Source organism: Lipotes vexillifer, unplaced genomic scaffold (assembly GCF_000442215.2).
Source record: "Lipotes vexillifer unplaced genomic scaffold, Lipotes_vexillifer_v1.1 scaffold656, whole genome shotgun sequence".
Classification (NCBI taxonomy): domain Eukaryota; kingdom Metazoa; phylum Chordata; class Mammalia; order Artiodactyla; family Lipotidae; genus Lipotes; species Lipotes vexillifer.
In genome coordinates this window covers 98,161-116,864 of record NW_006791939.1, presented here as the reverse complement: position 1 = coordinate 116,864, position 18,704 = coordinate 98,161, and positions in this window count along the sequence as shown.

Genomic DNA, 18,704 nt, shown 5'->3' with positions numbered 1-18,704 from the left:
AAGGAGTAAGGGGTCCAAGCCCCACATCAGTCTCCCCAGCCTGGGGGTCCTAAACTAGGCAGATAAGCCTCCAGACATTTCACTTTGAAGGCCAGCAAAGCTTACATTTAGGAGACCCAGAGAGTTGTGGGAAATAGAGACTCCACTCTTAAAGGGTGTACACAAAATCTCACAAGATCATGGACAGAAGCAGTTAATTTGAAAGGAACCTGGGTCAGACATACCCACTGATTTTGGAGAGTCTCCCAGAGGCAGGAGGCAACTGCAGCTCCCCCTGGGGACAGACACTGTTAGCAGGAGCTTGCTCTACCACAAGGACACTGGTGCTGGCAGGTAACATCTTGGAACCCTCCCTCCAGCTTGTTAGCACTCAGACCTGACCCCACCCATCAGCTTGTTGGCACCAGTACTGGGACACCTCAGGCCAAGCAACCAGCTGAGCAGGGACACAACCACACCCACTGGCAGGATAGTTGTCTTAAGACTCCCTGAGCCAGCAGCTGCCCTGGGACCTGGCCCTGTCCACCAGAGGGCTTAAGACCTGGCCCTGCCCACCAGTGGGCTGACACTGGCCTCATGACCAGCTTCACCCTCCAGTAGGTAGGCACAAGCCCCAGGAACCCTTAGACCCTGGCCCTACCCACCAGCGGGCTGACACATCAACTCTGTAACCCCCAAATCCCTGCAGCCAGAGACCCCAGGACTTGGCTCCACCCAACAGGGAGCTGACACTAGCCCTAGGACTTGGCTCTGCCCAACAACAAGCAGGCACCAGCGCCAGGACCACTCCAACCCTGCAGCCTGCCATTTCAGGAGCCAGCCTACCCACCAGCAGGCCAGTACCAGACCCAGAACCCCCTGGGCCCCTCAGCCATCTGGCCCAGGATCCAGCTCTATCCACCAGCAGGCTGAGACCAGCTTTGGAACACCCTGGGCCCTGCAGTCAGCCATGTCAGGAGCTGACCCCACCCAACAGCAGGCCAACACCAGACTGGGACTCCTGGACCTATAATCACCCACCCCAGAACCTGGCTCTGCCTCACCAGTGGGCAAGCACTAGCTCCAGGATGTCCCAGGGCTCTGTAGTTAGCCTCCTTATGACCTCACAGCCTTGCACAAAGCAAGGCCTGGCAACCAACCAAACTGGGGCCAGCCAGACCACCCACAATAGAGAGTGCAACACAACAGAGGGACCCACGCAGCCCACATAAGGGGCACCCCTAGAGCATATAGTTCCGCTGACCAGAGGGAAGTGTGCTGCTGGGATGCATAGAACATCTCCTACCTAAGGTACTTCTCCAAGTTTGGGAAACATAACCAACTTAACAAATACATAGAAATAAAAATAACAAATTGTCAAAGTGAGGTGACAGAGGAACATGTTCCAGATGAAGGAAAAAGACAAAACCCTAGAAAGAAGAACTAAGTGAAGTGGAGCAATCCTCCTTAGAAAGAGTTCAATATAATTATTGTAAAGATAGATGTTCAAAGAACTTGGGGGAAGAATGGATGAACAAAGTTAGAAGTTATTAACAAAGAGTTAGAAAACATAAAGAAGAACCAAACAGAGATGAATACAAAATGGAAGACAGAACAGTGGAAATCTCTGCCACTGAACAGAAAAAAGAACAAAAAGAAATGAAGACAGTTTAAGAGACCTCTGGGACAACATCAAGCACATGAATATTTGCATTATAGAGGTTCCAGAAGAATAGAGAGAGAGAGAGGGGCAGAGAACATATTTGTAGACATATAGCTGAAAAATTCCCTAATCTGGGGAAGGAAACGGACATTTAGGTCCAGGAAGTGTAGAGAGTCCCAAATAGAATCCACTTAAAGAGGACCACACAATGACACATTGTCATTAAAATGGGAAAAATTAAAGAGAATATTAAAAGCAACTAAGGAAAAGCATCAAGTAACATACAAAGGAACTCCCATAAGGCTATCACTGACTTTCCAGCAGAAACTCTGTAGGCCAGAAGGGAGTGGCACAATATACTTAAAGTGATGAAAGGGGAAAACCTACAACCAAGAATACTGTACCCAACAAGGCTCTCATTCAGATTTGAAGGAGAAAGAAAAGTTTTACAGATAAGCAGAAGCCAAAAGAGTTCAGCACCACCAAACCAGCTCTATAAGAAATGTTAAAGAAACTTCTTTGAGTGGAAAAGAAAAAGTCACAACTAGAAATACTACAAAATACTACAAAAGGAAAAATCTCATTGATAAAGGCAAATATACAGAAAAGGTATAAAAATAGTAGGAAGGTTAAAAGACAAAAGTAGCAAAATCATCTGTATCCACAATAAGTAGTTGAGGAATACAAAAAACAAAAGATGTAAAATATGAAGTGAAAAATAGTAAACATGGTGGGAGGGAGTAAAATGCCGCATCATTAAAATGCATTTAAACTTAAGAGATCAGAGACTTAAAAACAAATATATATAAATACACACACACACACACACACCCTTCATGGTAACCATAAACCAAAAATCTATAATAGATACATACACAAAAAAGAAAGGAAACCAACATAGCACTAAGGCAGTCATCAAATTACCAGGGAAGAGAGCAAAAGAAGAAGAAAGGAACAAAAAGGAACTACAAAAATAACCCCCCAAACAATTAGTAAAATGGTAACAGGCATGTACCTATCAATAATTACTTTAAATGTAAATGGACTAAATGCTCCAATCAAAAGACATAGTGTGGCCGAAGGGATACAAAAACAAGACCTGTATATATGCTGTCACAAGAGACCCACTTCAGATTGAAAGACACACACAGACTGAAAGTGAGAGAATGGCAAAAAGATATTCCACGCAAATGGGAATTGAAAGAAAGCCAGGGTAGCAATACTCATATCAGACAAAAGAGACTTTAAAATAAAAACCAAATCAGGAAGCAAAGAAGGACATTACACAATGATAAAGGGATTGATCTAACAAGAAGATATTACAATTGTAAATATATATGAATCCAACATAGGAGCACCTAAATATATAGAGAGAATATTAATAAACATAAAGGAGACATTGACAGTAACACCGTAATAGTAGGGAATGCTAACACTCCACTTACATCAATGGACAGATCATCCAGACGAAACCAATAAGGAAACACTGGCCTTAAATGACAGGGACACCAGATGAACTTAATAGATAAGTATGGAACTCTTCTCATCTCTGCCCAGGTCCTTTTGAAATCAATAAACTGAAAAGGTTCCCAGTCCAGTTATCAGAGGGCTGGTTCTGAGGCTTCCAGAACTATATGAAGAGGGTCCTTAAAGAGTGGAGGAAATAGAGCCTGCTGGAATTTTGTGAGCGTTCCTTGGACTTTGGCGCCACCTACAGGGCCTCAGACGCTTATCTGGCTTTGGCTGGCTTTGTCATGTGTTTCACCTTGCAAGATTAGCTTGGCAGCTTCCTTGGACAGGAAGAGGGATCTCAGAGAACAGTTCCAGCATTTGTGTGAGTATGGCAACAACAGTGACCCTCCTTCTGTATCTGTGTTCCTCAGCATATGTCTGCAGACCATTATGAAATCTTAAGTCCCTTTCTGAGTGGCAGCACGAATGTCCATAAAGACCTCACATGTGAGACCCTTCAAAATGGGACACTTTTCTTCTTGCACCTAGCGACAAAACACAGTGCTAGTCAGCCCAACACCCATGAGCAGATGTGAGGTCCAAGAGAAAAAGGGAGAAATGTATCTTCACCAAAACCAAGAAGAAATGTCTGCAGAAGACACTGAAGGTATCTTCCCAATGCTTGTGCAAGAACAGTTTTGAGGCTATAAGTAGAATTTCTTTATGTTATGTAAACACAATAATTTTTTTTTTTTAATCTAAACTGAACTTGCTTTCTGCAGAGAGGGACCTGTCTGCTGAGGTCCACTCAATGTTTGAGAGTAGAAATTTCAATTATTTATTTATTTATTTTTGCTAACCATAAACTTTTATTAATGGAAAATGGAATGCCTCATTAACAGAAAACTTGTCTTAAAAATGGCAGAAGAATACACTTATTTAAAAAAAAAGTGAATTCACATTGCAAGATTTGCCTTTGTTTCTTAAAAGATTCCACAAGTTCCAGGTAATTCTGGCTAAGAGATTCAACAGTACATGGGGCCGCCTACCACCACCCGCCAAGTGGCCAGGTTCTAGTAGCGGCAGGTGAAGAGTGGGTACGGGTTGGGGTTTGGCATGGGACCCTGTTGCACTGGTCCTGGCCTGCAGGTCCTCCAGCGTCTCGGCCTTGGGCGGGCACCACGTAACCCAGGGCATGCCTGCAGTATGCAAAGCAACCTTGCCTAGGAACAAAGGCACATGTTCGGCTCAGGAAGCACTCTGAGTTCTCATCGTGTCACCGTACAGCATAGTAGATATATTTCTTCTTAATGTGTATAAAATATAAGATTATTTGAAGGTGGGATTGGGGGAGAAGAAAGAGAAGTCAAAATATATATTTACTATATCACCTTTATGTATTCATTTTATCAACTTTGTCCCCTGTGCTCCAGAAATTGTGAGTCTGCACCTTAAAACAATGGTCTAAAGAAACTCCACTTCTGGCTATATACACAAAACAATTGAAAGCAGAAACTTGGAACAGATATTTGTACCCCAAACATCTGTTCCAACATCATGAAGCGTTTCCCCTGTGAATTCTTCTAAAGATTTTATACTTTTAGCTCTAACATTTAGGTCTTTGATCCATTTTCAATTAATTTTTGTATGTGGTATAAGTTAAAGTCTAACTTCATTTTTCTTCCATGTGGGGTTATCCAGTTTTCCCCAGAACCATTTGTTGAAACCATTTGTCCTTTCCCCACTGAATGGTCTTGACACCCTTTGAAAAAAATTGTATGACTCTGTTTGTGAGGGTTTATTTATGGCCACTCTACTCTACTATTCTATTCTGTTCGATTCTATTCTCTCTTCCTTTGCCTTCCCTTCTCTCCCCTCCCCACCCATCTTATTCATCTATAAGTCTGTCTTTATGCCAGGACTACACTGCTTTGATCACTGCAGCTTTGTAGTAAGTTTTGAATTCAGGAAGTGTGAGTCCTCCATCTTTGTTCTTTTTCAAGATTATTTTGGCTATTCTTGGGTCCCTCGAGATTCCATTTGAATTTTAGGACTAATTTTACTATTTCTGCAAAAAACACTATTGGGATTTTGGTAGGGGTTTTAGATTTTTATTTGGAGATGAAGAACAAAACATGAACATTAAAAAAAACTGTGAGCTCTGGTTATCAGCTTGACTGCCACCACAATGCATGTGTCAATGACTAAAGCTGGTGTTTGTCAGTCTCACAGCACTGATGCTCCTTTTACTACCAAAGGCATTTGACCAGTGGCATGTATTTCATGAAGATGTTTTTTACTGAGAGCAAATGCACCATTCTGGAGGACTTTCCTGGAACTGTCACCATTCACGGCTGAGGCAGGTGAGGTGAGCAAATTCCAATGTGGAGCCACACCTGGCTTCAAGGCAAACAAAGGTTGAAACATTTATCTTTTTTTTTTCCCTACCTGATCCTTCCAGAATCCCTCCAGAGGCTCTTATTAAATATTCTAATCTTTTATAACAATATAGGTATTTACAAAATTCAGTAAGAATCTGTTTCCCTTGTAACCTGTTTTCCTTGTAATTTAAATTCTTAGCTTGGCTTCTTAGCCTAAAAGAGACTTTCAAAGGTCAAATCGCAGATTCCTTATTACCAGACAATTTTAAAGATCTAAGATTGACTTCACAGAGCCAATAATGCCCCTTGGATATTACCAAAGGTTTAACTGGAATGTCATAATTGAGAATATGCATAGAATCATTGTCCTTCTTACATTTATGTAAGTAATCAAGCCAAGTTTAATAAAACTAGACTTCTTCTACAAATTAGTTTCACAGTAATCATCTTTGAGAAAGATGGATGACTATAGAAAAAAGTTATCTTTCAGTAGAAAACTATAACGTACTCATCAGATTCTAGTCCTGTTAATTGTCTTTGGAGTTTTGTTATCTGCCTGTAAACTTCAGGAAAACCTCCGCAACAGATCCTGTATGGACAACCTTCATGCCTGTTTCTGCATGGTCCCCTCTCAAGAGGGTTACAGGAACACCCGATGATATCATCAAAGACAAACTGCAAACCAGGAAAATCCTTCAGATTGAAACTGTCAGCCTCATTCTGCCATCTAAAGATGCTTCAAACTCAAATTTTGAAATTTTCTCCACTGAGATGCTCTCCGAACTCAACAACTGAGTTTATAATTTGTTCTATTAGCCTTCGCTTTTCTTTTATACAGATGCCTCTTATTAAATCACCTGATTGTTCACATTACACCATCTAGAGGCCTAATTTAGGTAGAGGTTCACCTGCAACACCGCCTCCCCAAATAAAATATTGCCGTGTTCATCCTGTCCTGAATAATCATGAGTATACGTAAGTGCTGATGCATCATGTGTGCCTATGTAAATAACTCAGAAAAAATTGAAACACATTATCCAGGAAACTATAGATGGACTTAGAAAAGTAAAACCTGAATCTGATTGTAAACCATTTGATTTATTTAGTTGGTTAAACCATGACACCTGGAAATCCCTGCGCTGAGGAATTTTTCAATCTTTGGCTATTATTCTCCATGTGGTCATCATATTAACCTTTCCAGTGCCTTGCATCCTCTCCAGGGCTTTACATGCATTTTGGCAGCCAGTCACAAGTCAAACGGTATCCACTGGGATCGGACAGCTGGAATGATTCACTGACGGCTATGCAAATGATGATGACTGTACTGACAACTCAATGGTTGACAGCAGTGGCTACATGACTGTCTGATCTAAGTCAACAGAGGCAGCTGAGAGTAACACTATACTAGTTGTTCATACTCTCAGTTTGGTTGGTGAGAGAATGACCAAAAGGGGGGAGTTATTAAAATTAACTATGAAATGGAGACCAGACTTGAAAATTCCCTGAGCAGATAAAACCAATTAAGCCACATAGTTGAAACTTAGTTTAGCTTCCTCTGCAAAACAACGAAACTTAGCTTAGGCCACTTCTTGTAAATGCCTCTGAAAATCATAAATGAAACTTAAGCTGTTCCACAAATTTGGCATGAGGTAACCACATTTAACCAATCTGCTATCACTGGGAAAATTCTAATGCTATAAGAAATAATTATAAAGAATAACCAACCTCTACATTTTCACTATAAGCTGTCTGAGCTTTTTTCCACTGTTTGTTTAAGAGCCCCCAGTTTGTGAATTGTTCTTATGTGCACCAAAAACTCTTACTATTTTATTGACTTAGTAGTTTTAACTTTGCTATTTCTGGGCTTTTGACAACGTGTTAGCTGCAAATAGCTATTATCACACCATGTCTTGTGAACAATAGCTGCACTCCCTACAGTAAAGGCTGCACTTCTCCCTCAGTCTCTCCAGCAGGTGCACCTTTGGTGACATAATCGTGCAGTCCACCCTCCTAATTCAATCACCAGTGTTCCCAAGTGCCTCCACAGACACCTAGGACAAAAAATTAATACGGAGGCTCCTTGCACCGAGAGCACAGCACGCCCCACACATTACTACATGCATCAGCTGGGCAGCCTCAGTGGGGAGAACAGTGTGCCAGGGGCTCTCTCCAAAGGTGGCCAGTGTGGCTGCACAGAGTGGGGACTTTGCCGTGAGTCTCCTGGCTGTCACCGTCAGCCGCGGGGCTTTAACAGACCACTTAATCTCTCTGAGCCTGTTCCTGCAGGCATTATTTGGGCCTGCCGGCTACAAGAGATCGTGCTGGTGCTGAGTGAGACCCCACAGATGTGGTGGGGCTCTTAGAAGCTTAGTGTAGAAGGGAAGTGAGGGTGCAAATACAACAACTGTCACTCAGGGTGAGAAGCAGAAGGACTCAGGAAACAGGAAGTGGGAGAGTACTGTCTGCTGGGAAGAGTCGAAGCTTGACAGAGGCTGGGAGTGATGCCAGCAGGTATGAGGGTAAGCAGAGCATGGACCAGGGCCAGGTGCAGGGCAGCAGAGTGGCTTGCTGATAAATAGGAGAAGAATAGTCATTTATTCTCTTAACAATTATATATGAAGTTCTTCCTTGCAGCTATATAGAGCTAAATAAAACAGAAAAAAACCTGCCTTTATGGTAAGTGAATTATGGTGGGAAAAGGACAATAAACTTTAAAAATGAGTAAAATAAATAGTATCTTAGAGGATGAAAAATGCTATGAGGGGAAAAAATTAAAACGCAAAGGAAGCATTTGGAGTGTTTCACAGAGAAAATGAGGCTGGAGTAGAAGCTCCTCCATTGGGGTGAAGGAGAGACGCCTGGAAGAAGAGCCAGGCAAGCCCGTGGGAGCCCAGGGATCCAAGACGTGTCTGTGATGGAGCGGAGGAGTGACGCGACCTGACTTAGTGACAGCTGGGTAGACAATGAGCTGAAGGCCAAGGGTTGAGGCTAGGAGTCCAGGGAGAAGGCTGGACTGGATCCGGCGACCACGGGGTGAAGCTCTGGGGGAAGGTGTGTGAGAGTGTCCAGATCCAATTCTGGATTGGATGTGGGTGTGAGAAGAAGGGCAGACCCAGAGGACTCAAAGATTTTCTGGCCTGAGATGCCATGGAATGAAACGGGGACAGTTTCCAGTAGAACGTGTTTGCGGAGGCAGAGCAAGAGCTCAGCTTTGGGCATTTTGTGTGAGGTGTGGCCGTGGGGCGGAGAAACAGAGGAGGTGTTCAGAGGTGAGGGTGAGTCCAACTGGACGCACAGTGTGGGTGTCACCATGAACAGAAGACGTGCACCCCCAGGCAGCAGGCATAGACAGGACAAAGAAGAGTTCAGAAATGAGGAAGATCCAGCCAAAGAACCTGAGAAGGAAGGAGCCATGGGGCAAAAGGAGCACAGGAGAGCGTGAAGCTGCCACATACAGAGGGAGGAAGGGCGGGCGACACCTGCTGCTGCTGGGATAGGAACCCATGGCTGACTTCTCAAGGAGAAGGTCACTGGGGGTTTGGCTACAGTGGTTTCAGTGTAGTGGAGAGGTTAGGATCTTAACTGGAGTAGCTCAAGAAATGGGGTTGTAGCTGGAGGATGATGGCATAAAGAGGGTGTTTTAAAATGGGCCAAGCAAAATCATGTTTGGACAGTTGAACAGAGAGAAAGATGAGGATTCAGGAGTAAAGTGAGAGGTGTTTATAGGTAGGTCTAATCCACCAGGGCAGGAATGGCCTTGGGAGGAATGGGCTGTTCATCCACAGTAATAGCAGGGAAGATACATTGTAGTGAAGGGTCAGTCTGCAATTTATTTTACTGAGAAAATGAAAGGAGAAGCAAAGTCAAAAGCTCAGCATTGGGTGGGACAAGAAATGTTGGCAGCTTTAGTAGAGAGAGGGGAAGGCATGAAAGAGTCATCTACAGCAGGGGGAGAGTGCATAGACCAAAGAAATGTGACTGCTGGCAGCACCAAGGGGCCCATCCACTGGAGAGTGTAGCCCACTAAACAAGCAACATGGTGAAGTCCCTATTTGCCACTTTGCAATAGGGACCTCTTCGAGGTCCTGAGAAAAGTCTGAATAGAGAAGTGACATCATCAGAATTCAGCTTCAGAAGCAAGAGACAGGAGGAGGGGAGCCCAGGAATCTGTTAGGATGCTATGAGTTAGTTTAGCAAGAGGATAATGAACTTTGACTTAGATTATAAAGGAGAAGATGGAGAAACGTGCTTTTCAGTTTGGCCAATCACAGTGGAATAGCATTGTTAGAAAAGTTCTCCCAAGTCAGAGTGTGCACTACCTTTTAAAAGCTAAATCTAGGGCTTCCCTGGTGGCGCAGTGGTTGAGAGTCCACCTGCTGATGCAGGGGACACGGGTTCGTGTCCCGGTCCGGGAAGATCCCACATGCCGCGGAGCAGCTGGGCCTGTGAGCCATGGCCGCTGACCCTGCGCGTCCGGAGCCTGTGCTCCGCCACGGGAAGGGCCACAGCAGTGAGAGGCCCTCGTATCCCTCCCCCCAAAAAATAAAAAATAAAAATAAATAAATAAAAATAAATAAATAAAAGCTAAATCTAGCCATCTTGTTTCACTCCATTTATATTGTTTATTTGTGAGCTCAAATCAGTTCACAAAACACTGTGCCCACTGGAAAGGGGGATAGCTATTGGAGATCTGGGCCAGTGCGTTTGTGTTTCTGTGTTTACTTCTTTTTCTTTTAACACCTATATCAAGATATAATCTATATACTATAAAATTCACCTATTTTAAATTCAATGAATTTTTAATGTATTTACAAACGATTTAGTGTATTGTATCACTGTCATAACCTCGTCTAATTGTAATTTCCATCACCCTAAAAAAAAAGCTTGTTTCCATTTACACCCCTTCCTTTCCCACCCCCAGCCCTAGGCAAACACTAATATATTTCTCTTTTCTGAACAAGTTATATAAATAAAATCATATAATAAGTGTTGTTTTGTATTTAACTTATTTTATGGAACATCATGTTCTTCTTTTAAACTGAAGTATATTTGATTTCCAATGTTTCAGGTGTACAGCAAAGTGATTCGTTATATATATAACAGCAAAGTGATTTGTTATATATATATAATGTCTATTAATATTACATATATATTCTTATTTAAATTCTTTCCATTATAGGTTATTATAAGACATTGAATATAGGTCCCTGTGCTATACAATAGGTCCTTGTTGTTTATCTGTTTCATATATAGTAGTGTATATCTGTTAATCCCCAATCCATAATTTATCCCTCCTGCCTTCTTCTTTGTTAACCATAAGTGTGTTTCCAATGTCTATGAGTCTATTTCTATTTGGTAAATAAGTTCATTTGTTTCCTTCTTTTAGATTCCACATATAAATGATATCACATGATATGTGTCTTTCTCTGTCTGACTTACTTCACTTAGTATGATAATCTCTAGGTCCATCCATGTTGCTTCAAATGGCATTATTTCATTCTTTTTTTTTGTCTGAGTAATATCCCATTGCATATATATACATGTGTGTATATATATAAAATATATATATTGGGTTGGCCAAAAAGTTTGGGTTTTTCCGTGAAATGTTTACATATATAAATACACACACACCCCACATCTTCTTTATCCATTCATCTGTTGATGGACTTTTAGGTTGCTTCCTTGTCTTGACTATTGTAAATAGTGCTGCTATGAACATTAGGGTGCAGGTATCTTTTCAAATTAGAGACTTCAAATTTTCTGGATATATGCCCAGGAGTGGGATTGCAGGATCATATGGATAACTCTATTGTAAGGTTTTCAAAGGACCTCCACACTGTTCTCTGTAGTGGCAGCACCAATTTACATTCCCACCAACAGTGTAGGAGGGTTACCTTTTCTCTACATCCTCTCTAGAATTTATTATTTGTTGACTTTTTGATGATGGTCATTCTTTTTCTAAATTTTTATTTTATATTGGAAAACAGTTGATTAACAATGTTATGTTAGTTTCAGGAGTACAGCAAAGTGATTCAGTTATATATATACATGTATCTGTTGTTTTTCAAATTCTTTTCCCATTTAGGTTATTACAGAATATTGAGCAGAGTTCCCCATGCTATACAGTAAGTCCTTGTTGGTTATCTATTTTAAATATAGCAGTGTGTACATGTCAATCCCAAGCTCCCAATCTATCCCTCCCCCTCCCCCTTCCCCCCCGTAACCATAAGTTCATTCTTTTTTTTTTTTACAACTTTATTGGAGTATAATTGCTTTACAATGGTGTGTTAGTTTCTGCTTTATAACAAAGTGAAACAGTTATACATATACATATGCTCCCATATCTCTTCCATCTTGCGTCTCCCTCCCTCCCACCCTCCTTATCCCACACCTCTAGGTGGTCACAAAGCACCGAGCTTATCTCCCTGTGCTATGCGGCTGCTTCCCACTAGCTATCTACTTTACATTTGGTAGTGTATATATGTCCATGCCACTCTCACTTTGTCACAGCTTACCCTTCCCCCTCCACATATCCTCAAGTCCATTCTCTAGTAGTTCTCTGTTTTATTCCCGTCTTACCCCTAAGTTCTTCATGACATTTTTTGTTTTTTTCTTAGATTCCATATATATGTGTTAGCATACGGTATTTGTCTTTCTCTTTCTGACTTACTTCACTCTGTATAACAGACTCTAGCTCCATCCACCTCACTACAAATAACTCAATTTCGTTTCTTTTTGTGTCTGAGTAATATTCCATTGTATATATGTGCCACATCTTCTTTATCCATTCATCTGATCATGGGCACTTAGGTAGTTTCCATCCCTGGGTTATTGTAAATAGAGCTGCAAAGAACATTTTGGTACATGACTATTTTTGATTTATGTTTTTCTCAGGGTATATGCCCAGTAGTGGGACTGCTGGGTCATATGGTAGTTCTATTTGTAGTTTTTTACGGAACCTCCATACTGTTCTCAACAGTGGCTGTACCAATTCACATTCCCACCAGCAGTGCAAGAGGGTTCCCTTTTCTCCACACCCTCTCCAGCATTTATCGTTTCTAGATTTTTTGATGATGGCCATTCTGACGGGTGTGAGATGATATCTCATTGTAGTTTTGATTTGCATTTCTCTAATGATTAATGATGTTGAGCATTCTTTCATGTGTTTTTTGGCAGTCTGTACATCTTCTTCGGAGAAATGTCTATTTAGGTCTTCTGCCCATTTTTGGATTGCGTTGTTTGTTTTTTTTGTTATTGAGCTGCATGAGCTGCTTGTAAATTTTGGAAATTAATCCTTTGTCTGTTGCTTCATTTGCAAATATTTTCTCCCATTCTGAGGGTTGTCTTTTGGTCTTGTTTATGGTTTCCTTTGCTGTGCAAAAGCTTTTAAGTTTCGTTCGGTCCCATTTGTTTATTTTTGTTTTTATTTCCATTTCTCTAGGAAGTGGGTAAAAAAGGATCTTGCTGTGATTTATGTCAGAGTGTTCTGCCTATGTTTTCCTCTAAGAGTTTGATAGTTTCTGGCCTTACATTTAGGTCTTTAATCCATTTTGAGCTTATTTTTGTGTATGGTGTTAGGGAGTGATCTAATCTCATACTTTTACATGTACCTGTCCAGTTTTCCCAGCACCACTTATTGAAGAGGCTGTCCTTTCTCCACTGTACATTCCTGCCTCCTTTTTCAAAGATAAGGTGACCATATGTGCGTGGGTTTATTTCTGTGCTTTCTATCCTGTTCCATTGATCTATCTTTCTGTTTTTGTGCCAGTACCATACTGTCTTGATTACTGTAGCTTTGTAGTATAGTCTGAAGTCAGGCAGCCTGATTCCTCCAGCTCCATTCTTCATTCTCAAGACTCATACTGTCTTGATTACTGTAGCTTTGTAGTATAGTCTGAAGTCAGGGAGCCTGATTCCTCCAGCTCTGTTTTTCGTTCTCAAGATCGCTTTGGCTATTTGGGGTCTTTTGTGTTTCCATACAAATTGTGAAATTTTTTGTTCTAGTTCTGTGAAAAATGCCAGTGGTAGTTTGATAGGGATTGCATTGGATCTATAGATTGCTCTGGGTAGTAGAGTCATTTTCAAAATGCTGATTCTTCCAATCCAAGAACATGGTATATCTCTCCATCTATTTGTATCATCTTTAATTTCTTTCATCAGTGTCTTATAATTTTCTGCATACAGGTCTTTTGTCTCCTTAGGTAGGTTTATTCCTAGATATTTTATTCTTTTTGTTGCAATGGTAAATGGGAGTGTTTCTGTAATTTCTCTTTCAGGTTTTTCATCATTAGTGTATAGGAATACCAGAGATTTCTGTGTATTAATTTTGTATCCTGCTACTTTACCAAATTCATTGATTGGCTCTAGTAGTTTTCTGGTAGCATCTTTAGGATTCTCTATGTATAGTATCATGTAGTATCATCTGCAAACAGTGACAGCTTTACTTCTTCTTTTCCGATTTGGATTCCTTTTATTTCCTTTTCTTCTCTGATTGCTGTAGCTAAAACTTCCAAAACTATGTTGAATAAGAGTGGTGAGAGTGGACAACCCTGTCTTCTTCCTGATCTTAGTGGAAATGGTTTCAGTTTTTCACCATTGAGGATGATGTTGGCTGTGGACTTGTCATATATGGCCTTTATTATGTTGAGGAAAGTGTCCTCTATGCCTACTTTCTGCAGAGTTTTTATCATGAATGGTGGTGAATTTTGTCAAAAGTTTTCTCTGCATCTATTGAGATGATCATATGGTTTTTCTCCTTCAATTTGTTAATATGGTGTATCACGTTGACTGATTTGCATATATTGAAGAATCCTTGCATTCCTGGAATAAACCCCACTTGATCATGGTGTATGACCCTTTTAATGTGCTGTTGGATTCTGTTTGCTAGTACTTTGTTGAGGATTTTTGCGTCTAGGTTCATCAGTGATATTGGCCTGTAGTTTTCTTTCTTTGTGACATCCTTGTCTGGTTTTGGTATCAGGGTGATGGTGGCCTCGTAGAATGAGTTTGGGAGTGTTCCTCCCTCTGCTGTATTTTGGAAGAGTTTGAGAAGGATAGGTGTTAGCTCTTCTCTAAATGTTTGATAGAATTCCCCTGTGAAGCCATCTGGTCCTGGACTTTTGTTTGTTAGAAAGTTTTTAAGCAAAATTTCAATTTCAGTGCTTGTGATTGATCTCTTCATATTTTCTATTTCTTCCTGATTCAGTCTTGGCAGGTTGTGCATTTCTAAGAATTTGTCCATTTCTTCCAGTTTGTCCATTTTATTGGAATACAGTTGCTTGTAGTAATCTCTCATGATCTTTTGTATTTCTGCAGTGTCCATTGTTACTTCTCCTTTTTCGTTTCTAATTCTATTGATTTGAGTCTTCTCTCTTTTTTTCTTGATGAGTCTGGCTAATAGTTTATCAATTTTGTTTATCTTCTCAAAGAACGAGCTTTTAGTTTTATTGATCTTTGCTATTGTTTCCTTCATTTCTTTTTTTTTTTTTTTTTTTTTTTTTTTGCGGTATGTGGGCCTCTCACCGTTGTGGCCTCTCCCTCTCCGGACGCGCAGGCTCAGCGGCCATTGCTCACGGGCCCAGCCGCTCCGCGGCATGCGGGATCTTCCCGGACTGGGGCACGAACCCGTGTCCCCCGCACCGGCAGGCAGACTCCCAACCACTGTGCCACCAGGGAAGCCCTCCTTCATTTCTTTATCATTTATTTCTGATCTGATCTTTATGATTTCTTTACTTCTGCTAACTTTGGGGTGTTTTTGTTCTTCTTTCTCCAATTGCTTTAGTTGCAAGATTAGGTTGTTTATTCGAGATGTTTCCTGTTTCTTAAGGTAGGATTGTATTGCTATAAACTTCCCTCTTAGAACTGCTGTTGCTACATCCCATAGGTTTTGGGTCGTCATGTCTCCATTGTCATTTTTTTTAGGTATTTTTTGATTTCTTCTTTGATTTCTTCAGTGATCACTTCGTTATTAAGTAGTGTATTGTTTAGCCTCCATGTGTTTGTATTTTTTACAGATCTTCTCCTGTAATTGATATCTAGTCTCATAGAGTTGTGGTCAGAAAAGATACTTGATACAATTTCAATTTTCTTAAATTTACCAAGGCTCGATTTGTGACCCAAGATATGATCTATCCTGGAGAATGTTCCATGAGCACTTGAGAAAAATGTGTATTCTGTTGTTTTTGGATGGAATGTCCTATAAATATCAATTAAGTCCATCTTGTATAATCTATCATTTAAAGTTTGTATTTCCTTATTTATTTTCATTTTGGATGATCTGTCCATTGGTTAAAGTGTGGTGTTAAAGTCCCCTACTATGAATGTGTTACTGTCAGTTTCCCCTTTTCTGGCTGTTAGTGTTTGCCTTATGTATTGAGGTGCTCCCATGTTGGGTGCATAAGTATTTACAATTGTTATATCTTCTTCTTGGATTGATCCCTTGATCATTATGTAGTGTCCTTCTTTGTCTCTTCTAATAGTCATTATTTTAAAGTCTATTTTGTCTGATATGAGAATTGCTACTCCAGCTTTCTTGTGGTTTCCATTTGCATGGAATATATTTTTCCATCCCCTCACTTTCAGTCTTTATGTGTCCCTAGGTCTGAAGTGGGTCTCTTGTAGACAGCATATATATGGGTCTTGTTTTTGTATCCATTCAGCCAGTCTGTGTCTTTTGGTGGGAGCATTTAATCCATTTACATTGAAGGTAATTATCAATATGTATGTTCCTATTCCCATTTTCTTAATTGTTTTGGGTTTTTATTGTAGGTCTTTTCCTTCTCTTGTGTTTCTTGCCTAGAGATGTTCCTTTAACATTTGTTGTAAACCTGGTTTGGTAGTGCTGAACTCTGTCAGCTTTTGCTTGTCTGTTAAGGTTTTACTCCATCGGATCTGAATAAGATCCTTGCTGGGTAGAGTAATCTTGGTTGTAGGTTTTTCTCCTTTGTCACTTTAAATATGTGCTGCCAATCCCTTCTGGCTTGCAGAGTTTCTGCTGAGAGATCAGCTGTTAACCTTATGGGGATTCCCTTGTGTGTTATTTGTTGTTTTTTCCTTGCTGCTTTTAATATGTTTTCTTTGTATTTAATTTTTGACAGTTTGATTAATATGTGTCTTGGCATGTTTCTCCTTGGATTTATCCTGTAAGGGACTCTCTGTGCTTGTTGGACTTGACTAACTATTTCCTTTCCCATATTAGGGAAGTTTTCAACTATAATCTTCAAATATTTTCTTAGTTACTTTCTTTTTCTCTTCTTCTTCTGTGACCCCTATAATTAGAATGTTGGTGCATTTAATGTTTTCCGAGACGTCTCTGAGACTGTCCTCAGCTCTTTTCATTCATTTTTCTTTATTCTTCTCAGGCCAGGAAAACAAAAGCAAAAATAAGCAAATGGGACTCCATCAAACTCAAATCTTTTGCACAGTGAAAGAAACTATCAACAAAAGGAAAAGGATGCCTACTGAATGGGAGAAGATGTTTGCAAAAATGTATCTGACAAGGGTTAACATCCAAAATAGACAAAGAGCTCATTTAACACAACATCACAGAAAACAAAACAAAACAAAAGCAAAATGGGCAGAAGACCTGAATAGACCTTTTTCCAAAGACATACAGACACATGGCCAACAGACACATGAAAAGATGCTGAACATCACTGATCATCAGAGAAATGCAAATCCAACCACAAAGATATCACTCACACTTGTCAGAATGGCTGTCATTAAGAAGAACACAAACAACAAATGTTGGAGAGGGTGTGGAGAAAAGGGAACCTTTGTACACTGTTGGTGGGAATGTAAATTTGTGCAGCCACTGTGGAAAACAGTACTGATGTTTCTAAATAAACTAAAAATAGAACTACCATATGACCCAGCTATTCTACTTTTGGATATTTATCAAAAAAAACACCCAAAAACACTGATTCAAAAAAAAAAATGCACCCCAATGTTTATAGCAGCATTATTTACAATAGCCAAGATACGGACGCAATCTAAGTGCCCATTGATAGATGAATAGATTAAAAAGATTTAGTATACTTACACACACACACACACACACACATACACACACACACACAATGGACTATCAAAAAAGAATGAAGTCTTGCCATTTGCGACAACATGGATGGACCTTATGCTTAGCGAAGTCAGTCAGACAGAGAAAGACAAATATCATATTATTTTATTTCTGTGTGGAATCTAAAAATCAAAACAAATGAAAGAACAAATAACAAAACAGCAACAGACTCATAAATACAGAAAACAAACATGTAGTTGTCAGAGGGAAGGTTTGTATGGCGATGTCAGAAATAGGTGAGGGAGATTGAGTTACAGACTTCCAGTTACAAATAAATTAGTCATAGGGATGAACGGTACAGAGTGGATAATGTGGTCAGTAATACTTTAATATATCTGTCTGGTGAGAGATGGCAACTAGACTTACCATGATGATCATTTTGAAATGCATAGAAATATCACTATGTTGTGTACTAGAAACTAACATAGCATTGAAAGTCAAATATACTTTGAAAAGCAAATAAACACATAGAAAAAGAGAATTTGTGTTTACAAGAGGAAGGGGGTGAGGGGAAGGGGAATTGGATGAAGGTGGTCAAAAAAGTGCAGGCTTTCAGTTATAAGATATATAAGTACTAGAGATTAATGTATAACATGATAAATATAGTTAACACTGCTGTATGTTACCTGTGAAAGTGCTTAAGAGTTAATCCTGAGTTCTCATCATAAGGGAAAACACATATTTTTTTCTTTTATTTTATGTCTATATGAGAGGATGGATTTCACTAAACTTATTGTGATAATCACTTCATGATAATTGTAAGTCAAATTGTTATGCTGTATGCCTTACATTTATACAGTGCTGTGTGTCTACATCTCAATAAAACTGGAAGAAAATAAAATAAAATCCTGAAAAAAAGAAACAATTGTCCTTAACAAGTGGATTCCATTTTTCCAGTCTTTTCCGTTGGACAGTGCAGTGGTGTGTGTGTGTGTGTGTGTGTGTGTGTGTGTGTGTGCACGTGTGCACACAGTAGAGGATGGGGTGGGAAGCCTCCAGGGCTGTGCTCTTCTGTAACCTGATGTCCCCACAGGTGGACACAAAGGTCAGTCCTCTGTCCCTCTTCCTTTATAGGTAGCTGCACATCACAGGTTACTCAGCAGCCCCAGCTGTGTGCAACTGGGTCATTCCCAGTTTTTCACTCTCCTAATTG